At 32.4% G+C, this 27,735-nt stretch overlaps 1 long non-coding RNA gene across 8 annotated transcripts; it reads right to left on the reverse strand.

Annotated features, from left to right (window-relative positions):
- Nucleotides 1–524: 524 nt before the first annotated feature.
- Nucleotides 525–21,953, reverse strand: LOC139891216 (uncharacterized). 8 transcript variants are annotated; one of them, XR_011773581.1, is made up of 8 exons: nucleotides 21,801–21,953; nucleotides 21,599–21,699; nucleotides 2,278–2,323; nucleotides 2,020–2,164; nucleotides 1,782–1,887; nucleotides 1,395–1,501; nucleotides 1,082–1,162; nucleotides 525–963 (listed from the first exon to the last, which is right to left on the reverse strand). It is a non-coding gene; the product is annotated as an uncharacterized lncRNA (long non-coding RNA). The 8 variants fall into 8 exon arrangements; XR_011773582.1 differs by having other exon boundaries at nucleotides 2,278–2,326; XR_011773578.1 differs by having other exon boundaries at nucleotides 2,278–2,339.
- Between the last annotated feature and the right edge of the window lie 5,782 nt (nucleotides 21,954–27,735).

Consider the following 27,735-nt stretch of genomic DNA (forward strand, 5'->3'; position numbering starts at 1 on the left):
TTATCAACGTCAATCCATTACGACTCTTATGTTTTTAAAGTTGGAAATCGCTCCCATACATATTTAAGTGGGCAGTTTTTTCTTAACAACTTGTCCTCCAATTTTTATCAATTACGTAATTAAGTATAGCCAATCTGTGAATCAGTTAAGTTTTATAACTACGACTTGATCAAGTATAGCCAATCTGTGAATCAGTTAAGTTTTATAACTACGACTTGATTAAGGTATTTTGTGAACTGGTAATATGTACTTTCTATATTCGTACTGTACTATTTAAACGACTGAGTTGTTTTCTTCATGGAGCTAGTGGTAAATTGCATATTGGAACCCAAAGGCCATAACTGATAAAGGTTTTAAGCATAAACTAGTGCAGAGACCCGTAGATTCATGGGATTTTAACGAATTTTTTTTGAATGATATGTTATATAATCAACATGTAGATAAAATAACATAATTCATCAAGTTCTACGAAACGAATGGCTTCAAAAATAAGAAACGAAACAACAGGTTCATAACATATGGCTTCAAAATTATCCAGTTATCCATGCACAATTTTCTTTAGTCAGGCTAAGTATAGAATTTAAATAACAGAAGTCATTCTCATATTTAATTTCCAAATCAAACCTAATTTAACATTCATTAATATCTATAACCTCTACCAATATCAAATAATAGAATCCATATTATAGTTCATTGCTATTGTGAGAATGAGACTGAAATAACTAAATCCATATTATAGTTCATGAGTTAAAGTTAATGTACCAGACCACCAGCATTATACAAATAAGTTTGGACCACTGCATCCGCATATGCTGTAGGGTCAAGAGGGGCTACGATCTTCCATTCGACTCACTTCAATTAAGAAGATTAATAAACTAAATCTACCCATAAATAAATGTTCGGAAAATCCATTGCTACTGTGAATTAAGAACTGTAGGGATTTCTCATTACTTCTTAATTTACCTGCACAAACGGGTAAAATGAGGTTTAAAATCCATTTCTAATGTGAGTTAAGAACTGTAGGGACTTCTCATTTTTTTATGTCAACAAAATTAACATAAAAGGAAAGTGCGATGCTAACTCGAACTTGTTGAGGCAGTGCGCTTAGTCTGAAATCAGAGACCTTCAAACATCCAGTAGCATCTAAGAGTAAATTATCAGGCTGCAAAACATCATTTAAAACCCTAATTGTCAAATGCATGCTTGATATACCAAATCTAAAGGTGGCATGATGATTCGCTAAGCATGTTACGTAACGGGTCAAAACAGATTAAGGTTTAAATGGGTAGGGAACACATATGTAAGCATATAGACACATACATTTTTCCATTTTAAATGCAATTCATATATATAAGTAATGCATCAAGTATGAATAATTATGATAGAATCACGACCTTAAGATCTCGAAGAAAAGCACCTCGACTATGGCAATGGTCAACTGAATTAATGAGTTGCTGAAAGTACTTCCTAGCTTCATCTTCTTTAAGTCTGCCTCTAGTTTCTTGAAAATAAGAAACAGCACAACTTTTTATTAGTGGCTTAAAGGGCGTGAAAGTTTCGAGCATCATGAAAATGGGTCAGATACAAGGAGGTAAATGTAAATGGGTGAGATCCTCTACATGAATGTACATCAAACAAATATAACTACTTACACCAATAAGAACTCATCTCAAAATCGTTCTTCTGATCGAATTACAGTTGCTAAGTAATATAATCAAGTGAAGTGATTTATGCCATAAATAAAAAGCTAATTATATGTTTTGTAGTAAAATATGAGTTACCTGAATGACTGAAAAATAAGTAAGACTCCAGATAATTTCGGAGAGATGTAGCCAGCTGCTACTATCTGCTCATGATCACATCCAACAATAAGAAGATATATATAGCCTGAAAATATAAAATAAAAAAAATTAAAGGTTCGGACTAAAAGAGCTCAAGAATTACTATATTCTAAATATCCACAACATAATTATGGACGATGATAATCGAAACATGCACATTAGATCAAGAATAACATACCATCGGGCAAAGATTTAGCAATAATCAATATATAATCTCGGCATGATCAGAAGACAGCCATTTTCACAGAATCTCGTGCTTTTTGTCAGTATCTTTGTGATTATTTTTAAGTGAATCCTTGCATCTCAAGAAGTTGTTCTTCAAACTGTGAGGGAAAATAGCGACACAAAAGACATATAAGATATAATTTTCAAATGTTCATTCTGTTTTATGTAATAACAAAATCAGGAGCTTTTTTTTTATTATTAAAGTAGTGACCTTTACTCGCAAGGATTCGAGTTGGACTTTCAGCTCCACATGGTCACTGCTATATGTTTCATCTTCCAGCAATAATTAAACATGGAACTATCTTAAACTATCTAACACATCTTAACGAAATAGTTCATTTTTACCCTCACATAATTTAAAAAATCAAACTATCATCTTGCTGAATAAAAGCATCTACCAGTACGATTTCAATAAAAAGTCATGAACATAGTAGATCAACATAGTAGGTCAATATTTCAAAAATCAAACTATCATCTTGTAATCTTGTATTCTGAAAATAACAAAAAGCAAGCCATATAATAATGGATCAATATTGCCACATCTAAATGAGAATATACTAAAGTAAATTTAGTATTAACAAATGGTATTCACAATTTTAAAATTTATCAAGTCAACTTATAGGTGTCTCTCTAAAATGATTTCCCTACAAGCTAACAAATTAGCATCAAGATTGTTGTTGACCAGAATTCTATGAACAAAAAAATCATTGGATTATATTTGAACTTATCTCATCCACAAAAAATAATATTTGAAAGTATGACTGATCAATCCTTAATTAGCGATGTTACTTAATTACGGATTGAGTGCAATAAGATTATAATGGAGGACGGAATGTTTGATGATTATTTTGGGCCCCGATGATCGTCTTTCACTTTAACTATCAAGTGATCAACCAACCCGACCCGGTCTTGAATGTTAATTAGCATAATTCACCTTTGCGCGATGTAAAAATCCCTTGGGCAAGATCACAAGTGGAAATTACAAAGGCCTGGGCAAAAATGGCAGAGAATCAACAACCTATAAATGAGAGGCCAAGCTCTCTATTTATAGTATTCGAGATATCCGCTGTCTGCGAATTATCTAACCGTCCGCGGAAACTCAGCGGATTAAACCGCAGTTATTTATTGGCGCGGGAATCCATCCGCTGATCTTATTTTCAGCGAACACTTCATAACTTTGCCTTATAGTTCGCGCAGTTCTGCCCTCGGCCTTTAACAAATAAAATATACATATACAATGCTATGTATATGATCAAGTCCCCCCAGTTTATTATGATACATATCGCAAAGCAGATGTATCATGATAAACTCTAAAATGCGCAGTTTTTGCAACCATCATCCGCGCTTAGTTATTTTCGCATTTACTTAGTTACTGTTGCAAGACAAAAGTTACTGTTTGAGTTATCACAACGGATAATTAATACAAATGTTTACCACCCTTATTTCCCCTATATATATCGTGATTCTCAATCACTAATTTTCTACTTGCTTTCTCTACCACAATTCGCACTTGTATACATTCGCTATTAACCTTTACAAGTTCTTCAAACACAGCTTTTCCACTTTAGTCAAAAATGCAAATTGATGAAGTCGATCGTAAGGTGGATCCTAAAGCTTTAATTACAAAGTTGTTAACGAGCCCGGAGGCTAAATCGTCGGCATCTACCGAGCATCAAATCAAACAGGAGAAACAGGCTATTCCCATCGTTGATTTAACCTCGAAATCACCGACATCGCAACCAAGTTCCACAAAACGACCGGTGCAAACACCACCAACATCACAGAGCAAGAAACTCAAATAAAGCACTCCTTCATACGATAATCCGATCACATCGGATTGTGAAGGAGATCAACAAACTGGTATAACGCAATCATCTTTGATTCATGCCAGTTTTTGTAATATTTATTGTTGCTATTATTCTAATCACATTGTTTTGCAGGAGGCTCGCCTTTCAATCCAGTTTTTCCTTGCCCTGATTCCGCGGCACAAATCACGGAACTGTTCCGCACTCCCCCCGACTCTTATGGGGTGCGGATTGATGGCCTATCAGGATATACTTATGCATCAGTTGGCACTGTTCTGGATCAGCGCCAACAAATGAAGTTAGCAATCCCCGGCGAGCTTCGTGTGACAACCCGGAAATTTCCAACCAAATTTAAACTTTAATCTTTATATGTTTCCGACACGATAAGCAATATTTGTTAAGTTAAATTTCAAGAATTTTAAACTATGTTCATACATTCATTCAACCTCGACCAAGTTCCAACGATTCACGAACCATTAAACGAATATGATTATATATGTATATGTGTATATATATTATAACTTGAAACGTAAACAAAATATTAGATTAAATACTTTATATGATTGTATCTGTTTCAAAATATTTATCAATGGAATTAGAAGATAAGATCAAATGATTGAATTATCAGATATATTGAATTATGATTACAAGTCTCTGTTGAAAGGCCCACGTTGATTTGAGAAATCTTTCCATTTTAATAATATTCGGAAAATGGTAAAGTGATTTATAAATAAGAACAAATTGTCAATCATTGAGAACTAGACAAAGGATAGTGGAAGATTGAATCTCATAAAGACTCGATTGATCTATTTAGTTTCAAACGTACAAAAACGTTTTCAGTTTAAAAAGAACTTTATTATTAAAACGTATATAACTTTTATAAATATCTAGAACCACTTTTGACAACTCATTACTTAACTAGTATGATAAAGATAACGATATTTATATTTTATTTTATTAAATATATATAACGATTTAAATTAATATTATATATATTTATACGCGTATTATACGTACATAGTTTTATACTTTTACTATACTTAAACTTTACCTTTACTTTATTTTTACTTTACTTTAACTTTAATAATTTACTTTAATAATTCATACTTTAATAATTTACTTTAATAATTCATACTTTAACAATTCACTTTAATAATTCATACTTTAATAATTCACTTTAATAATTCATACTTTAATAATTCACTTTAATAATTCATACTTTAATAATTCACTTTAATAATTCAAAAATCTATTATAAATAGAATTCAATAGGTTTCATTATTTCATAGAAACTTGAAAATATTTTTCTCTAAACTCTCTCAATCGATTTACATATATATATTTACTCCGTATTATTTCAAGATATTATTAGTATACATAAAATATTACGACGGAGTGCTGTCCGAGTGATTTCGAAATTGTTTTTCGAGCGGGAAAGAGCTAAGCAAATTATGGGTTATAGCTATGGAGGTTATGGGTATGGTTCGGGAGTATTGCTCGTGAGTCAAACTAGTGTTTATCATCTCCGTTGCGTCTACGTACCTTTCCTGCAATATTGAATCTCAATATTGATATGTGAGTACTCATAATTTAATTTTTACATACTAATAGTGTATCCCTGACTAGTGCTCGAGAATATAGAATTATGCATACATGTACTTTTGATATTGCTATTAGATAGGATATGTTGAATCATGAATTAGTTACGTATGCAGTTGAGATAAGGTATAAGATATGCATGTCGTTGGAAAGCTAGCAAAAAATTAAGAACTTTTCATTTAGATATCGAATGGTTTCGATGAACGGATTTGAAGTTATAGTCAATCGAATTTTTGTATTATTATTAAAAATGATTATTATTATCGTCGTTATTATCGTCGTTCTAGTTTTATCTTATCTTTATCAATAAAAGGAATTATCATTAAAAATTGATATTTTTATTATCATTAATATCGTTATTATTGTTAAATTTATAATTAATATTATTATTATTATTATCTAATTATTATTATTATTATTATTATTATTATTATTATTATTAATATATATATCATTATTTAAAAGTGGTTATGGTTATTGTTATTATTATTATTATTAATATATTATCATAAAAATAATTATTAGTATTATCGTTAATAATGTCATAGTAATTATCATTATTAGTATTATTGTAATTAAAACTAATATTAGTAACACCTAATTATTTTGATTACTATTATTATCATTATTACTTAATATATATATAAAAGTATATTTTATTATATAAATTTTAATATAAAAATTTTATTTATTAATAAATGAATTATATTATTTACTCTAATAAATCTTTTAAAAATATTTAAAAATATAAAACGACGATATTTAAACTATATATTAATCATGTATAGATTTTTGGAAATTATTTTGAGTCAAATTTACTTTTGTTGACTTTTGCATATTAGTCTCGAGCATTAGGATTGTGGTACACTATGACTTGACCTAATTTATTAGACAAATATTGACCAACACATAAATATATATAATTAATTTAGGTTCGTGAATCCGAGGTCAACTTTGCACTTGTTCAATGATGTTATATGTATTTTTACTACGAAATACAGTATGGTGAGTTTCATTTGCCTTTTTACCCTTTATATTTTTGGGACTGAGAATACATGCGCTTTTATAAATGTTTGACGAAATAGACACAAGTAATTGAAACTACATTCTATGGTTGAATTATCGAAATTGAATATGCCCCTTTTTATTAAAGTCTGGTAATCTAAGAATTAGGGTACAGACACCCTAATTGACGCGAATCCTAAAGATAGATCTATTGGGCCTAACAAACCCCATCCAAAGTACCGGATGCTTTAGTACTTCGAAATTTATATCATGTCCGAAGAAGGATCCCGGAATGATAGGGGATATTCTTATATGTATCTAGTTAATGTCGGTTACCAGGTGTTCACCATATGAATGATTATTTTTGTCTCTATGCATGGGACGTATATTTATGAGAACTGGAAATGAAATTCTTGTGGTCTATTAAAATGATGGAAATAAATGATTATGATAAACTAATGAACTCACCAACCTTTTGGTTGACACTTTAAAGCATGTTTATTCTCAGGTGTTAAAGAAATCTTCCGCTGTGCATTTGCTCATTTTAAAGATATTACTTGGAGTCTTTCATAGCATATTTCGAAGAACTTTGCATTCGAGTCATTGAGTTCATCAAAAATTATTATTAAATCAATTTATAGTTGGATAGTGGATATTATGAAATGGTATGCATGCCTGTCAATTTTCGATGTAAAGAAAGATTGTCTTTTAAAAACGAATGCAATGTTTGTAAAATGTATCATATAGAGGTCAAATACCTCGCAATGTAATCAACTATTGTGAATCGTTTATAATGTATATGAACGGGTCCTTTCAGTTGGTATCAGAGCGGTGGTCTTAGCGAACCAGGTCTGCATTAGTGTGTCTAACTGATAGTCGTTAGGATGCATTAATGAGTCTGGACTTCGACCGTGTCTGCATTGTCAAAAGTTTTGCTTATCATTTTTGTCGGAAATTGCCTGCTTATCATTCTTAGTCTAGACACGTCTTACTGCATTGATTGCCTGAATAGTGTATAGACAAAAATCATATCTTAGCGTATCTGTTACTGTAAACTTTGCCTGACATATCCCGTAAATTCCTCCGTAATCTACGAAATCTTTTGCGCTATATATATAGATATTCTATGTAATTAGAATACCACCCGATAGCCGGAAAATCATTTCATATCGAAAAGTCCTTTATTCAATCGAATGAAATGGAATTTGTCATTAGTTCAAGTCCCTCGAATTCCGATATGGAATCCCACTCAAGCTCCGAAAGCAGTGTGACTGGATTGGATCAACCAATCAGCCATCATCTATTTTAGATAAATTAGGGATGGGTTCGTAGCCTCCTCAATCATTGGAGACAAGAAGAACGAGATCCTTTCCATCCATCACATTGCCCTCTTGGCGAAGAACCTGAAGCACTTACCGGCGAACCTGTCCGAAACACCATTTTCTCTCTCATTTCCAGAGTATCTCGTCACGATTATATACTACATCAAATTCTAGATTTTATTTATCCGCTCGTCCGAACCGAAAATCACTCCGGGGTAATAGAAGAAGTCAATGAGCTTCGTGCTCGGGTAGTGGCTTTGGAGAATATGGTGCAAAGGTTACAAACACCAGCAGCAGCACCAGCAGCATAACCAGTACTACCATCATCAACACCAACAGTACCATTACCACCCCCAACCACAACCGCGTCGTAAACCTCAACTTTACAATCTGTCCCACGAGCACCAATGTCATACGCCCTGTAGATACCAAGGAATACCAACAACAACAAACGATGAAGTGTTGATTCATAACTTCATTGGAGAAACACTCCGCGGCAATTATGTAATCTCTAAAGTCTTAGAGATTATCTATTATAACCCTAACCATAAATCAGATGAGTGAATCGAAATGATAGAAGGAAGAGTAGAAACCCTGACAAAAATGGTGTGTGATTAACAAGCTAAACTTGCTTTACCAACAGCATCAACAGTACCGTCAGCGTTACCAGCATCGTCAGTACAGTCAACATCCGAATCAACAACACCGATAACATCACAAACTCCATCAGTTCAAGAATCACTGTGGACATCATTACGAATCAATAACGTGTATATTGTATCAACGAGTTATGAAGAATTAACTTATTCCCTCTGAAGAAATTATATGTATATTATATATATATATATATATATATATATATATATATATATATATATATATATATATATATATATATATATATATATATATATATTGAAATAAATCTTTCCGTGCTAAGCTATTGTGTGTGAATCTTAACTACTCGGTTAATTCATATTACAAATATGCAATAATGTACGTCCTTCGGCCGCAACTTAACCAGCGTTAACTGCAATCTCTGTCGCAATTCAACAAATTCCAATTCATAATAAATCAAGTATATATTTGATTTTACACTTTCATCATCGATGTACCCGAAACTTTTCAGATAACATCATTCGTACTTTGCGAAATTCACAAGAATTCCACGAACCGAACATCATACATCAACAAATAATGAAGTATTGATTCATAATTTCAATGTCATTAAAGAAATAATCCGTAAAAGTTATGTAATTTTTAAAGCCTTTAGGGATTATTCAATTCTAGTTTCAACCGTAAATCAAATGAGTTTAATTTAACATTAACTCATTAAATTTATGTTACATCTGAAGAAAATATACATATATATATATATATTTTCATAAAGACTGTAATAAAATTCTTTTGTACAGAATATTAATTGTAAATTTTTTTTTAACGGGTAGGTAATACCCGAGAGATATATAAATTCACAATTAATATGTTACATTCTTCGAATCTGATTCAGCAAATCATCCATTATACTCCCTACTTTCACAACAATATACATTCTTTTATAGAAATCAAAACAGCCATACGCATTCAAAATTTAATTACATATTCTGATTTTGAAATCTCGGAATTCAACTCGAGATATGACCAAAATCATCACTCTTAGATCCTTACATCTTTCACAAGCTATACTTTGACTTCAAAACTGTGTTAGAACATCATATGTATATTAACGATTACAATCTGTGTTCAAAACCCTTCGATATTCCTGAAGACACTTCAAATAATGAACAATCGAGATGATGATCCAACCACGTATTAACCACAGTCTTGCATCTGAAAAGCTCTCGAAACCAGAGTCATAATTTAACACGTATCTGTGTCAGACCCTTTGGCATTTATTAGCAAAAATAACTTTGCGATTCCTTTTCAAATTAGTCAGTTTTGTCACAGCTCCAGCAAGTCAACTTCGACTTTTCATTCGAAGTAGCCTTACTATAATCTTGATATATACGATTACCCTTTTGATACCGGGGAACCATTTATATTCCACCACATTAGCAGTAAACTTACCAGCAACTTCAATAAATTTGGATTTTCCAAAAAAAAAAAATCATAATATTCTTTGAAACCCCATCGTGTATTCATCTATACCCTGTAACAATAATTGCCATACCAATTATCGAGAATCAGCAATCAGTATTTTGAATCTAGTAGCATTTCTACATCAATAGTTATATGTATATATATAACAATTATCTCCTAAAATTACGATCTTCCATTCTGAAACTCTGAAAAACGCCCAGTATGCGAATCAATACTCGTAATGTTGAAAAAGCTGAATGAAGCAGCGTAAACGACCTTAACAGTCAGAAGTTTGATGATAAAGAATAGTATGTTGGTAAAGCTCAGAAAAAGTTTGAAACTGGGAAACTGATTGAGCAAACTACGAAGGAGTCTCTGAACAAATCACAAGGACTAAACTTGTACATTAAGAATCCTGATGATTCTATTTCTGATGAAATCTTTAGCGAATACCTTGCTTCCGACTCCAAACTCCTGCGGACAAATTTTCTTCATCATCCTTCGATATTATAAATTTTAAGATATCATCGTATCTTTCATTATAAATATTCTCCATATTTCTGAAGATATTTTCATAACTATTCTTATCTGAAATCATTAATCTCTTCGTGGTATCAGTGTTACATCATATAGAAACTGTTAGTTTCTATATTCTGTAAACTTTCGAGCTTAAAATATGAATGTTATTGAAGTAATGTTGGGAACTGATGCATGAGTTAGTATAATATAATGACACTTGATCAACGTGATTATATTACAGTAAGTCATGCTGAGTTTTTAAATGGAACATGATGATTCACAGATCATAACATCATCATGTGCCATGTTACACGACTATTGTATTCTATTTGACCTCTAAAATATTAAGAAAATATTTCTTGATGATTCGGTCTTTTCCAGGGTATTCTGGTAATTTAACAAATCAAGACCGTGCCATTACCATTTCCTTCTTAGAACATTAACAATGTTCATTCCGAAATTTATATCTGCGAATTATGGACCATTACAAGCGATGCTTAATTGCAAGAAGAAGAAACGAAAGGACAAAACTCCAAAATAGAAATTGGGGTATATATTGCAGCAAATAAAAGAGAACATTAACTGTGAATGATAATGATTATAGAAGACAGAAGCAGAGACTTTGAAATATAAGGGAACATATAAAGCCCAACGATAAACCAGAAATTATAAACCATATATATCGATGCATATAGCAATATAAAGACACGGGAGAACTAGAAACACTATAAACCCAAGAGTATAGTAGAAGTAAATAGATTCTTCCAGCGATAGATGAAAAAGAAGAATGACCGATATGAAAGTTAGAAGTATATCAAGAATCAGAACTGGATGGAGCATATTGATGAATACTTTAAAATATGAGTTGAGGGGGAAAGAATAGAAGGTGATGAAACATGACTAGGAACTTAGAAATCAACAGATTTAACTCACACAATGGCGGAATAAGTGAATCAAACCCTCTAGTGAATAGGTTAAGTTTTTTTTTTTTTTTTGATTAATTTAGTCAAACCACAACTAAATCAAGTGTGATTAGATCAACACCTAGAGCTATTATTCACCACTTGGGTGATTTGGACTGAGAGAGAATCGGAGGAGCTCACTAGATCTGAGTGTGTGTAACAAATGAGAGGCTTAACCTAAAATGAAGAACATAAGACTTTATATACCCCTGCTGTTGACTCACACATACGATTCATTCATCACACGTACGAGTTGGCTTCATCAGCCGTACGGGTGATCACTCACTTGTGTCTTCTTATTTAGGTTGTAATTGTGACTTAGCTCAGCATCAACCATGCGTATGAACCTGTCAGCCGTACTAGTGAGGCTTCACTTGTACGTCTGACTAAGTCTAACATAGTCAAACATCTAAATCTCGTTCCTGCAGTTCCTGTAACCACATACAAACACGGATAGGATAATAACGAGCAATCATGGTGGCCTGTAAACTGTTGTACCTGCAATGGACGTGGGTAGATGTCTAGGGACTTGCATAAAATGCATCAACAGAAGGTGTGAGTTGTAAGGAAACGAAGGAGGTGAATTTATAAGAAAATCTCCGACAGAACAATTAAAATGGACGATCGCATTTAAAGCGGATCCTAATTCCCTTGATTACCGGAGAGTCAAATCTTATTAAGAAGATTTTCTTCAAATCCCTTGAAATCTGGGAATCAATCATATCTACGTCAAATGATAAGATGAATCTACACTTATTCATTTCACTCTTCTATGTTAGCTTCATTCGTACTCTTCATATAAATGGATTGTTTATCCAAATTATTCGCTGATGATAAAACTCTAATTTTCAGCCCGTATGCATCATGGGAACATACTTATTATCATTCACGACCTTTCCACTCAAATTTCGGGATGAAATTTCTTTAACGGGTAGGTACTGTGACAACCCGGAAATTTCCAACCAAATTTAAACTTTAATCTTTATATGTTTCCGACACGATAAGCAATATTTGTTAAGTTAAATTTCAAGAATTTTAAACTATGTTCATACATTCATTCAACCTCGACCAAGTTCCAACGATTCACGAACTATTAAACGAATATGATTATATATGTATATGTGTATATATATTATAACTTGAAACGTAAACAAAATATTAGATTAAATACTTTATATGATTGTATCTGTTTCAAAATATTTATCAATGGAATTAGAAGATAAGATCAAATGATTGAATTATCAAATATATTGAATTATGATTACAAGTCTCTGTTGAAAGGCCCACGTTGATTTGAGAAATCTTTCCATTTTAATAATATTCGGAAAATGGTAAAGTGATTTATAAATAAGAACAAATTGTCAATCATTGAGAACTAGATAAAGGATAGTGGAAGATTGAATCTCATAAAGACTCGATTGATCTATTTAGTTTCAAACGTACAAAAACGTTTTCAGTTTAAAAAGAACTTTATTATTAAAACGTATATAACTTTTATAAATATCTAGAACCACTTTTGACAACTCATTACTTAACTAGTATGATAAAGATAACGATATTTATATTTTATTTTATTAAATATATATAACGATTTAAATTAATATTATATATATTTATACGCGTATTATACGTACATAGTTTTATACTTTTACTATACTTAAACTTTACCTTTACTTTATTTTTACTTTACTTTAACTTTAATAATTCACTTTAATAATTCATATTTTAATAATTTACTTTAATAATTCATACTTTAACAATTCACTTTAATAATTCATGCTTTAATAATTCACTTTAATGATTCATACTTTAATAATTCACTTTAATAATTCATACTTTAATAATTCACTTTAATAATTCAAAAATCTATTATAAATAGAATTCAATAGGTTTCATTATTTCATAGAAACTTGAAAATATTTTTCTCTAAACTCTCTCAATCGATTTACATATATATATATTTACTCCGTATTATTTCAAGATATTATTAGTATACATTAAATACTACGATGGAGTGCTGTCCGAGTGATTTCGAAATTGTTTTTCGAGCGGGATAGAGCTAAGCAAATTATGGGTTATAGCTATGGAGGTTATGGGTATGGTTCGGGAGTATTGCTCGTGAGTCAAACTAGTGTTTATCATCTCCGTTGCGTCTACGTACCTTTCCTGCAATATTGAATCTCAATATTAATATGTGAGTACTCATAATTTAATTTTTACATACTAATAGTGTATCCCTGACTAGTGCTCGAGAATATAGAATTATGCATACATGTACTTTTGATATTGCTATTAGATAGGATATGTTGAATCATGAATTAGTTACGTATGCAGTTGAGATAAGGTATAAGATATGCATGTCGTTGGAAAGCTAGCAAAAAATTAAGAACTTTTCATTTAGATATCGAATGGTTTCGATGAACGGATTTGAAGTTATAGTCAATCGAATTTTTGTATTATTATTAAAAATTATTATTATTATCGTCGTTATTATCGTCGTTCTAGTTTTATCTTATCTTTATCAATAAAAGGAATTATCATTAAAAATTGATATTTTTATTATCATTACTATCGTTATTATTGTTAAAGTTATAATTAATATTATTATTATTATTATTATCTAATTATTATTATTATTATTATTATTATTATTATTATTATTATTATTATTATTATTATTATTATTATTATTAATATATATATATATATCATTATTTAAAAGTGGTTATGGTTATTGTTATTATTATTATTATTAATATATTATCATTAAAATAATTATTAGTATTATCGTTAATAATGTCATAGTAATTATCATTATTAGTATTATTGTAATTAAAACTAATATTAGTAACACCTAATTATTTTGATTACTATTATTATCATTATTACTTAATATATATAAAAGTATATTTTATTATATAAATTTTAATATAAAAATTTTATTTATTAATAAATGAATTATATTATTTACTCTAATAAATCTTTTAAAAATATTTAAAAATATAAAACGACGATATTTAAACTATATATTAATCATGTATAGATTTTTGGAAATTATTTTGAGTCAAATTTACTTTTGTTGACTTTTGCATATTAGTCTCGAGCATTAGGATTGTGGTACACTATGACTTGACCTAATTTATTAGATAAATATTGACTAACACATAAATATATATAATTAATTTAGGTTCGTGAATCCGAGGTCAACTTTGCACTTGTTCAATGACGTTATATGTATTTTTACTACGAAATACAGTATGGTGAGTTTCATTTGCCTTTTTACCCTTTATATTTTTGGGACTGAGAATACATGCGCTTTTATAAATGTTTGACGAAATAGACACAAGTAATTGAAACTACATTCTATGGTTGAATTATTTAAATCGAATATGCCCCTTTTTATTAAAGTCTGGTAATCTAAGAATTAGGGAACAGACACCCTAATTGACGCGAATCCTAAAGATAGATCTATTGGGCCTAACAAACCCCATCCAAAGTACCGGATGCTTTAGTACTTCGAAATTTATATCATGTCCGAAGGAGGATCCCGGAATGATAGGGGATATTCTTATATGTATCTAGTTAATGTCGGTTACCAGGTGTTCACCATATGAATGATTATTTTTGTCTCTATGCATGGGACGTATATTTATGAGAATTGGAAATGAAATTCTTGTGGTCTATTAAAATGATGGAAATAAATGATTATGATAAACTAATGAACTCACCAACCTTTTGGTTGACACTTTAAAGCATGTTTATTCTCAGGTGTTAAAGAAATCTTCCGCTGTGCATTTGCTCATTTTAAAGATATTACTTGGAGTCTTTCATAGCATATTTCGAAGAACGTTGCATTCGAGTCATTGAGTTCATCAAAAATTATTATTAAATCAATTTATAGTTGGATAGTGGATATTATGAAATGGTATGCATGCCTGTCAATTTTCGATGTAAAGAAAGATTGTCTTTTAAAAACGAATGCAATGTTTGTAAAATGTATCATATAGAGGTCAAATACCTCGCAATGTAATCAACTATTGTGAATCGTTTATAATGTATATGAACGGTTCCTTTCACTTCGCCGCGAATTTTCCAAACTTTCTGCGCTTGATGTGCACAACAGTTTTATTCAAAACTTCTACATGTGCTTCAACTCGGCGTACGATATGATATGCCGGCAAGAACAATTTTTCAATTTTCTTGGAGCTGAACAGCAGAAGTATAATGCTGAGAGAATCAAGGCTGAAAACAGCGAGAAACGCTGTGTTGATCTCTCGTATGAGCTCACCGCGGCTAAAACCGCGGTGGATGAATTGAAGCTACAGTTATCTACTGCAGCTGACAAACAAAAGAATTTTGAAACCACAATCTCTTCATTGCAAGAGGAGGTTTCAAGGCTTACTGCAGAGAGAGACACCGCTGTAGCCGCAGCAGCTTCCGCGAAACTTGAGTTCACGCATCTCCGCCAACACCTACCTACCGGAGTTTGCTAAAAAGGTTCTCAATTCACGTCCCATAAATGTTCTGTTTTCCACTTATGCAGCTGCCTTACGACTACGCGAGAGAGTAGAGTTTCTGGATGAAATTGCTCCACATTGCACCATACCAGATCCTCTGCCTCCCGCCATTGGAGATCGCGTTTGTTCACTTGCAGAGGCACGTAAAGCAACTGCTACTGCACAAGCAAGCTTAGCAGATATTCCAATCGACAAAGTTACTGCAATAAGTCAACAAGATGATGCCACTTTAAAAGACATCTTTGAGCTTGACTTATCTAAGCTAGAATAAAACATTGTAGAAATTAGCGCGCAGCTATCTCTGCGCCATTATCAATGAAACTTTATTTTTTCATATTTATTCGCGAGTACTCTTTATTTATATAGCGCTTTTATCAACAATATTCATAACACAAACTTGTCCTTTGCAATTTCCAACATATATTATTGTGCACATAATAAATGCGTACTTTTGCGAAACAATCTGTATGCGTATATGCTTATACGTTATGAATCTTCTAAGTCCGTCGAAACGATCCTTAAGCAATTAATCAGCATTGCGAAGCATCTAAGCATTTGGCAAAATCAAATACTTAGGATATAAAATTCCTTTCGCAATAATTTGCATGCAAAAGTGGGCAATTTCATCACTTTGCTATTTAAACACTGCGAAATACTATAGCATTATGAAACAAACTGTAAAACATTTCATAATAATTCGTATTTCACAAATAAACTTTTCGCGTACTTTTACAAGTGTTTATTTTTAAAAATTCCTACAAGCGTGATCAAGACTTGCAAAAAATTAAAAACAAAAACACCTAATAAGAATATCAGCCATATGCCTTAAATTCAATTTCGCACTTTGTTCATATATCCTTGATAGTTTTTCGCAAAGCTACACGTAATATCGCTTTAACAAAACGGCATGCCACGCATTAGGTAAAATTCGTCCTTCCATATCCGCGAGCTTATATGAACCCGCAGCATTAATTGCCACAATTTGATAAGGGCCTTCCCAATTAGGACCCAATTTGCCAAGCTTTTCTGCTCTGCTTGCTTCATTGCTTCGCAGCACCCATTCACCTATAGCGAAAGATAAAGCACGCACTCTTTTGTTGTGATACTTAGCAATTTGCTGCTTATTATTCGCTTCTCTGATAGCAGCCATTAACCTCCGCTCCTCAATGAAATTCAGGTTTTCGCTCAACGCAGCATCATTCGCTTCATCTTCAAAGTTAACTATTCTATGCGTTGGTACCAGAATTTCTGCGGGAACTACTGCCTCAAAACCATATACCAAGCTAAAAGGTGTTTCTCCCGTGCTTTTCTTAAATGTTGTGCGATCTGCCCATAACACATTGGGTAATTCATCTACCCAGCCAGTTCGCTTTTCGCACAACCTCTTTTTAATACCGCTTACTATATCGCGGTTGGTTACTTCGTATAAACCATTAGCTTGTGGATGCGCCACTAACGTAAACTTTTGTACGATATTTAAATCAGTGCACCATGTCTTAAAAGATCTTTCGCTATTTGAGCACCATTATCGCTAACCAATTCTCGCGGAATGCCAAATCGGCAAACAATGTATTCCGATACAAAATTTCGCACTTGTGCACCAGTAATAGTGCCAACCGCCTTAGCTTCAACCCATTTGGTAAAGTAATCGATTGCGACAATCAGGAATTTAACATTGCCAGGCCCTGCAGGAAATGGCCCTACAATGTCAATAGCCCATTTATTAAACGGCCATGGTGAACTAACAGGAATCATATCATGCCGCGGCATTCTATTCTGCGGAGCATGCCTTTGGTAATTTTTACAGCGTTTAACAATTTTCGCTACATCGCGGTATAGGGATGGCCAAAAGTATCTCATTCGCATAATTTTCGCGGCAATAGTTTTGTAGCCTGAATGCAGTGCACAAGTACCATTATGCACTACTTCTATAATCATTTCTGCCTTAATTGGGCCAACACAATGCATCATTGGTCCGCAATATGATTTGCGATATAAGATATCATCTTGAATGATATACATCGGTGCTCGCCCTCTTACTAAACGAGCTTCGCGACTATCATCTGGCAGAATATCACTGCGGATATATTGTAAAATTGGGTTCATCCAGTTTGGTTGTTCTTCTGTAACAGATGCGACCATTAAGTCACTATCTATTGATTTACTTGGTAATTCCTCAACCCATACTTGTTTTTGAAAGTGCGAGAACGTTAAAGCAGCCAATTTGCTCAACGCATCCGCCTTTTTGTTTTGGTTTCTTGGCACTTGTGTAAGTTCGAAACGCTCAAATCGCGCTGCCATTTCTTTCAATAGCTGCAAGTATTTCTGCATAGAGGGATCGTGTGCTTCAAAAGATCCATTAAACTGATTCGCTACTAACTGCGAATCTGTAAAGACACGCAGCTTAACAATATTCATTTTTCACGCAATATTTAAGCCTGCGAGCAATGCTTCATATTCGGCCTCATTATTTGTCACATCAAAATTAAACCGCAATGCATATGTATGCTCCTCACCACATGGGCTTGCCAAAACCAAACCCGCGCCTGCACCTTCTGCGCACGAAGCGCCATCAGTAAACAAATCCTAAGTTTCACCGAGTAATGGTTTTAGCGCGGTTCGCTCATTAATCACCTCTAACTCGCCAGACAGTTCAGCGAGATAATCCGCCATAACCTGACCTTTTTCAGCACTACGCGGAAAGTAAGATATTTGATAAGCACCTAATTCTACTGCCCACAATGCGAGTCTACTGGATATCTCTGGTTTGGTTAAGACTTGCTTGATTGGCATATTAGTTAATACATGCACTGGTTGCCCTTGAAAATACCTTCGTAGCCTTCGCGTTGTTAAAATAAGCGCATACACAAACTTTTCAATCGGTGCATAGTTTATTTCACTTCCCGTAAGAGCTTTACTAACAAAATACACCGGTTTTTGTATTTTGTTCCTTTCCGCGATCAAAACTGAACCGAAAGCTTCGTTTGCCACTGAGATATAAAGATAAAGTATTTCGCCCTGAATTGGCGCTGTTAGTGTAGGCAAAGTTTTCAACAACTTTTTCATCTCTTGAAACTCGGTTTCTGCTACACTGGACCAAACAAAATTTTTTTGCTTCAAGCACCCTTTTAGAGTTTTGAAAAATGGCAACTGCCTTTCGGCAGCTTTAGACAAGAAACGCGTTAATGCCGCTTGTTTTCCCGTCAAACTTTGCACTTCTTTAACCGTTTTTGGCACAGTCATATTTTCTATAGCCGCGAGCTTTTTTGGATTAGCTTGAATACCTTGTTCTGTAACAAGATATCCCAAAAATTTTCCTTCAGTTTCGCCAAAGCTACATTTTAGCGGATTAAGCTTCATGTTTATTTTTCGCAGTTTGTCAAATGTTTCGCGCATATCTTCATTGATTCGCTCTTGCGTCGTGCTTTTGATGACTAAATCATCTACATAAGCTTCAAGATTACACCCTATTTGTTTATCAAACGCGGTATCAATCAACCGTTGATATGTCGCACCAGCATTGATTAAACCGAAAGGCATCATTATATAGCAATATATGCCTTTGCCCGTATGAAATACGGTTTTATCTGCATCTTCTCGCGCCATAGGAATCTGATGATAACCTCTTGCCGCGTCCAGAAAACATTTATATGGAAAAGCATGTAAAGATTCCACTTTTAAATCAATTTCTGGAAGCGGATAGTTATCCTTGGGGCATGCTTTATTCAAATCTTTGTAATCAATACACATTCTCCAGAAACCATCAGGTTTTTTCACCAACACTGGATTTGCAATCCATGATTGATATTGAACTTCGCGCAGAATTCCAGCTCTTACCAATTTTGTTACTTCTTCGCATAGCCATTTTACACGATCTGGGGCCATGCCCCTTTGCTTTTGCACTACAGGCTTTAGAGCTGGATTTACATTGAGCCTGTGTTCCGCAATATGACGCGGAACACCAGTCATATCATTTTCGCACCAAGCAAAAACATCCATGTATTGGACAAGTAATTGCACGATTTGTTTCCTAATATTAAACACATTGCGTCCTACTTTGATTTTCTGCTCTGGATATGCGGGATTAATTATTTCCATAGTATCCGCATTGTCAATAGGGTCCTGCCCTGCGGTTTTTACGTTAACAGCCGCACAAATAGGCATAATGCTCATTGAACATATTGTGGCAACCCCTTTATATGTTGGAAACTTAATCATGCCATGAATTGTGGACGGGACAATTCCAAATTTACTTATATCGGTTCTTCCCAGCAGTATGTTATAACGAGATGAGGCTCGCATAACATTAAAATCTAACCGCGCTTGTCGCACCAAAGCCTCATCATTTACATCAGCCAGCTCAACTTTTAATGGCAAAACACCTATAGGTAATGAGGATTCACCTGCAAAGCCGGTTAACGAAACCGCGGTTGTTTGCAGGTGCGTTTTAATACTTTCTGGCAGTTGAGCGAAACACTGTTCGTAAATAATATCGACGCTACTGCCGTTATCGACATGAACTTTCATGACTGTGATGTCAGCTTCCACGATTTTGCACGATACCACTATCGGCATTTCAGAGAAATCATCGCTCTGCATTTTCGGGAAACTAATTGGCACAAATTGCCAATTATGATACATTTTAGCGGACTTTCGCTTTTTTCCTCTTTTTTGGGGCATTCGCTCGCACAACGACCACTATATCACTATCATTTCCAATATTGTTCATTATTCTAAGCAATCAAGCAATTCACCACCGATTTTAAATGTATGCACCTGCAAATCATCACAACAAAAACACGATTGAAATTAAATCGATGAATTAGTTGTTTGATGGTTCGAAACAAAAAATTTTCAGTTTAATTTGTAAAACGTGTCCCACGGATGGCGCCAATTGATCAATCCTTAATTAGCGATGTTACTTAATTACGGATTGAGTTCAATAAGATTATAATGGAGGACGGAATGTTTGATGATTATTTTGGGCCCCGATGATCGTCTTTCACTTTAACTATCAAGTGATCAACCACTCCGACCCGATCTTGATTGTTAATTAGCATAATTCACCTTTGCGCGATGTAAAAATCCCTTGGGCAAGATCACAAGTGGAAATTACAAAGGCCTGGGCAAAAATGGCAGAGAATCAACAACCTATAAATGAGAGGCCAAGCTCTCTATTTATAGTATTCGAGATATCCGCGGTCTGCGAATTATCTAACCGTCCGCGGAAACTCAGTGGATTAAACCGCGGTTATTTATTAGCGCGGGAATCCATCCGCTGATCTTATTTCCAGCGAACACTTCATAACTTTGCTTTATAGTTCGCGCAGTTCTGCCCTCGGCCTTTAACAAATAAAATATACATATACAATGCTATGTATACAAACCAACAATATGTAGACACAGAAACAACAACATTTGAAAGTATGACAAAAATAAGATTACCTAAAAAGTATTTCAAGACTGAAGATTGGCAGTCATCATTAATCACTAATGTGAGTTTAAATGTAGAAAACCAAAATATATAAAAGCTAATACATGTTCAAAGTTAGCAAAGAGCAAGTCTTTAAGTTTTTTTTTTATTTAATGGATTCACCTTTGATTCATCTTTGATCTTTCTAGATTGTGCAAGCTAGTAATGGCCTTTAGGATTTCTTACTTCAAAAACTTCAAGAGCTATATTCATAAGCACCATCAAGTATATTAAAAAATTAGATAACTAACCACATTCGTTCTTGAACTTCTTCGTGACATTTTATCGAGCAGCTGGTGTTCATTGAGTAAAATGGCATTATGCATCCACTATCAGCTTATAATTTCGTATCCTTCATCCAAAAAGACAAACAACAATAATAATGAGAAAACAAATAAACTATAATAAGTTATGTTCAAATAAACAACAAAACAAAAACATCAGCTCAAATACCTTGTAATTGGTCTATCACCCAACACTTTCGACTTCAACTAATCCAAGTTTACAAACATGGAATTTTCGTTTGAACCACCACCATCTGTTCTGTCCAATTTCGTCGGAGAAACCTCGTCGGTTTCTGTTCCAAACAGAAAACAGGAACATCAAACAGCCACGTTTTGAAAAGAAAAGAGATTAATCTACAAAATCAACCGACAAAGCGATTATTTTTGCGATAAAGGTTTGGAACATTATGGGTTTTGGGGCCCAATATCGGGGGTAAAAACGTGACTTTTTTGCGTATATCAAATACCCCACACTTAGCTTTGCTTGTCCTCAAGCAAATAGCGGGAATATAAGGATCTTTCTAATAGATTCTCCCTCGCCTATCATCAGATCTTTTATTATGCCTTCATCAGAAGTCACCACTTTGCTAACCATCGGTGTTATAAAAAAGAAAAGAGATGGAAAAGAAATATTTGACTTGACCTTCTCAAATGGCGATGAAGAAGGAAGATGAAGAATAGAAGATAATGAAAACCTAATACTCCATATCTAATGTCACGTAATTTGAATTTTGAAATCTCTACCAGAGATAAAAAAGGAAGAGTGCAAGAGTAGATGATGGCGGAGCAGGTGACTTCGTGGTGGTGTTTGTAGATGATGGCGGAGATGTGGCGGCTATAGATGGAATCGATTTAGATGATGCCTGTAGATGATGAAGGAGATGGTGACTGAAATGAATTTAGGGTTTGTGTCAAATAAAGGGGTTTAAAGTATACCTGGTAAACGGGTCGAGATGGGTCGGGTTGGGTTAAAGATCAAATGAGTTTGGGTCGAAACAGGTCATGGGTCAAAATGGGTCAGAATTAAAATGGGTCGAACGGGTTAGGTCGAGACCCGGGTCGGGTTGGGTCAAGACCCGGGTCAGTTGGGTCGGGCTAGTACAATTATTCTTAATTATATTTTTTTGATGTGTCTTCCGAACACGCGCCTTTTTAGGACCCCGTTTTTTATGTATTTTTTGGACCCCGTTTTTTTACCCCGTTTTTGCAACGAAAACACGCGTCCAAAAATCGTAGGCCGAAAACGCGCCGAAATCGCAGGCCGAAAACGCGCCTAGAAACCAGGCGTCGAAAACGCGCATCGAAAACCGGGTGCTGAAACTAGGCGCCGAAAACGGGGGCCGAAAACAGGCGCTGAAAACAGGCCCCGAAATCGGGCGTCGAAAACGGGGGCTGAGATCGGGCACCGAAACCGGGGGTCTGAAAATGGGTGCCGAAACCGGGGCCGTAAAACGGGCGCCGAAACTGGGCGGCGAAACCGGGCGCCGAAACAGGGGGCCGAAAACGGGTGCCTGAAAATGGGTGCCTAAAATAGGCGACGAAACAGGGTCCCGAAAAACGGGAGCCGAAACCGGGGGCCGAAAATCGGGAGCCGAAAACGGGCGCCGAAAATGGGGGGAAAAAACGGGGCGCCAAAACAGGGCGCCGATACAGGGTGCCGAAATCGGGGGCAAAAAACGGGGGTCGAAAACGCGCGCCGAAAATGAAAGGACCCGTCCTAATCCATCTGGACGAAGTCACCAACATCTGGTTCCATTGCGATGATCGACTCTAAATCATGTCTTTAAAATGAGCAAATGCACAGCGGAATGTTTCTTTCATACTTGAGAATAAACATGCTTTCAAGTGTCAACCAAAAGGTTGGTGAGTTCATTAGTTTAACATAAATAATCATTTCATAATTCTAATAGACCACAAGATTTCATATTTCCATTTCTCATAAACATACGTCCCATGCATAGAGACAAAAATATCATTCATATGGATTGAACACCTGGTAACCGACATTCACAATATACATATAAGAATATCCCCATCATTCCGGGATCCTCCTTCGGACATGATATAAATTTTGAAGTACTAAAGCATCCGGTACTTATGATGGGGCTTGTTGGGCCCGATAGATCTATCTTTAGGATTCGCATCAATTAGGGTGTCTGTTCCCTAATTCTTAGATTACCAGACTAAAAAGGGGCATATTCGATTTCGATCATTCAACCATATAATGTAGTTTCAATTACTTGTTTCTATTTCGTAAAACATTTATAAAAGCAGCGCATGTATTCTCAGTCCCAAAAATATATATTGCAAAAGCATTTAAAAAGGGAATAATGAAAACTCACCTAATGTATTTTGTAGTAAAAATACATATGACTATATTGAACAATGCAGGGTTGACCTCGGATTCACGAACCTATATCATTTGTATATATATTAATACACGTAATTGTAATCGAACAAAGTTGTATATATAGTTATTATAATATATTATTAAATTGTAACTTATTGTTATGTATTAAAATTAATATTCATATTTTTATATGTGTTTATATTATTATTTATATTATCTTAAAATATTTTTTATACTATATGTAATTTAGTTATTATTATGATTAATAATATTTCATATAAAAAAAATATAGTATGTAGTATACTTTCATATATAAATCTCTTTTGTTTGTAAAATTTACAATTATAATACCGTTAAAATAAATATAATAATACTAATATTTAAATATAAAATGAAACGTGGTAGTTTTATTAATAGTGATTCTTTAAATAATAATCTGGTTCTGAAAATAATAGTTTTTAATAACAATACTAATAATGATAATATCAGTAGTTTTTAATATAATGAAGAATTTAATAGTAATGATGATAAAATTAATAATTTTGGTATTAATACTTAATGTCTAACAATCATAATAATAATAACAATCATTTTAATAATAATAATAGTTATAACAATCTTGTTACGAATGTAATCTTAACGATACTGCTTTTGTTAATAATAAAAATACATCTAAATGTTACTAATACTAATATTAATGATAATAATAATGGTTACAATACTTATAATAATTATAATACTAGTAGTAGTTAAAATTCTAATATTTAGTAGTAATAATCATTGTAATACTTAATAATAATAATAATCATAACAATAACAATAACAATAACAATAACAATAACAATAACAATAACAATAACAATAACAATAACAATAACAATAACAATAATAATAATAATAATAATAACAATAATAATAATAATAATAATAATAATAATAATAATAATAATAATAATAATAATAACAAGTGATAAATAATAACATTAATAGTTATAATACTAATTATAATAACAATAATAGTATTAATAATAATATTGGTAATGAGGTATACCTTTAAATGAGTTCATAAAAAAATATACACCAAGCAAGGTTCGAACCCGTGACCACTCCTTAACCCATAAACACTCCGACCACTGAACCAAATTCGTTTTTCTGTCTTTATAACCCATCTGTATTTATTTAACAGTATTTATTTCGTTCCAACTCATCTTCTTCTTCTCCAATTTATTAGCTGAACCGATGATTACTGGAACCCAACATGACGAGTTTATAAATAACTTAGGACCTAATATTCAACATAATAACACTCATTTATAATTAATTGATTTGAGAAAAGAGAAAAAAATTAAAAATAAAAAAAAAACTACCTGCGGCAGTCGCTGTTTAAAAGAAGAAAAAAAAAATTAACTTTGATTTGTAGGACGTTTTACCTTATATCCAAAACATGAAACTTGTTTTAAATCATAGTTAGAGACTCTATCAATCATCAATTTTATTTGAATTGAAACGATTAACACGAATTTACCCGATGAACAAAATTTGACTTTTGGATTTTTGAACTTTGACTCGCAAATTCTCGATCGATAAAAAGAATTGGAATGTGAAACTTCACAGATAGTTTTAGTGGATGATTCCTAACACAATTGCATATTTAGATTTTTCAAAATCAATCGAAATCAAGATTTGAGAAAAAAAAAAGTATGCTTACGAAGAACAGAACCTGTTTTCTTTTTTTTTTTTAAACGCTTATTCAACAGATAAATTGCAGATGTGATTGATAAATGATAATTGATATTTGATAATGAAAACTAGAGTGATTTTTCAACAAACTGAGGAATTTGATCTTTGTAATGAGGATAAAAGTCGATAGTTTTATATTCAATAGGACAGGAAAATAAAAATAAAAAAAAATAACACTGATTAATACTCCTAACTGAATCAGATAAGTTTAAAAAACTTGGAATCAATTTGTACAATATCGTGGATCCTGTCTGTGAGCTGAAGCTGGCACATAACAAAAATTCATATGGCAACAAAAACCGAAAAAGTCTGATAGCAAATTTTAATTCTTTATATTATCAATTACTTTATATATAATGTTAATAAATTTACAAATAATGATTTATTAATAATAAAAGGCTATAATATCATAAAAAAATATTAATCTGTTTTCTTAATATATCTATATTTATTTCCGTAATTATTTAACACATATTTATTTATTTTTATTTATTTATTATTTTTTTTTATAGATTACAATTTATCTTATTAATAAATATAATTATAATAATAATACTCTTAATATTATAATAATAATAATAATAATAATAATAATAATAATAATATAAATCTATGATAATATAATAGTAATGATAATGATAACAATTACTATAAAATGTATAACAATGATATTGTTTATAACAATGATACTAATAATACTAATATTATTAATAGTTATCATGTTAATAATAATGATACTAAAAATGATAATAATAATAATCTTTTTAATAATGATTATGACAATTATATTTAAACTTGTAATTAAATTTAATATAATACAATTTATTAATTTTATCATATTTACTAGTTATCTAATGTATAGGATATTTAATATTTATATAATTTATGTATTTACAATATACATGTAATATTAATTATATACAGAAATCATACATATATATTTATTCCTATAGTAACTTAACCATTCTATAAATTACTTCACATTATTATATATACTTGTTTTCAAACTTATTTATATATATATATATATATATATACATATATATATATATATATATATATATATATATATATATATATATATATATATATATATATATTCACATATACATATTTAATTAATTGTTCGTGAATCGTCGCGGATGGTCAGGGGTTTAAATGAATCTATGTAAACAGTTCAAAAATTCTGAGACTCGGTTTAATAACTTTGCTTATCATGTCGTTTTCATATAAAGATTAAGTTTAAATTTGGTCGGAAATTTCCGGGTCATCACAGTACCTACCCGTTAAAGAAATTTCGTCCCGAAATTTGAGTGAGGTGGTCATGGCTAACAATAAAAATGTTTTCATGACGAATATAAGTTGATAAATAGAGTTTTATCATCATTGAGTAATACGAATAAAATAATTCGATTATTCGAAGAGTACGAATGAAATTATCCCCAAATAGTGAAATAAGAAAGTAAAGATTCATCTTAACTTTTGACAGAGTCAGGGTTGAATTCAGGAATTCAAGGGATTAAAGAAAATCTTCGAAATCTATAAAAATCTGATTCTACAGCGAATAAGGAAATTAAGATCTCTATAATTAAATACGGTGATCTGCCTCGATTGCTCTGTCTGTTATTTCCATTATAAATTAAACTTTTTCCGTTCCATTATTCTTACCATTCCTATACTTTCTTTCTTAATTCATACATCCAAAAGATTGTGAAAATGCTTAATCTAATCCTATACCCTGATATTTTTCTAATTATCATTTCTGTCATCCTTCTTTTTAATCTTCCACCAGAAAATCTGTTTACTTTAATATAACCTTGAGTGATACTATTCTTAATTATACCGTGTCTTTATATTGTTATTCGTATTAATATCCACAGTTTGTAACCTCCGGGTTGTGATTGAGCTTTATATCTTCTCTTACATCTTGGAGTTCTTTGCCTTTTTATTCTCCTCTCGACTTCTAGTAAAGTGAGTAATGGTCCAGAATTCGTAGGTATAGAGTTTCGAATGA

This window comes from Rutidosis leptorrhynchoides, chromosome 2 (assembly GCF_046630445.1).
Source record: "Rutidosis leptorrhynchoides isolate AG116_Rl617_1_P2 chromosome 2, CSIRO_AGI_Rlap_v1, whole genome shotgun sequence".
Classification (NCBI taxonomy): domain Eukaryota; kingdom Viridiplantae; phylum Streptophyta; class Magnoliopsida; order Asterales; family Asteraceae; genus Rutidosis; species Rutidosis leptorrhynchoides.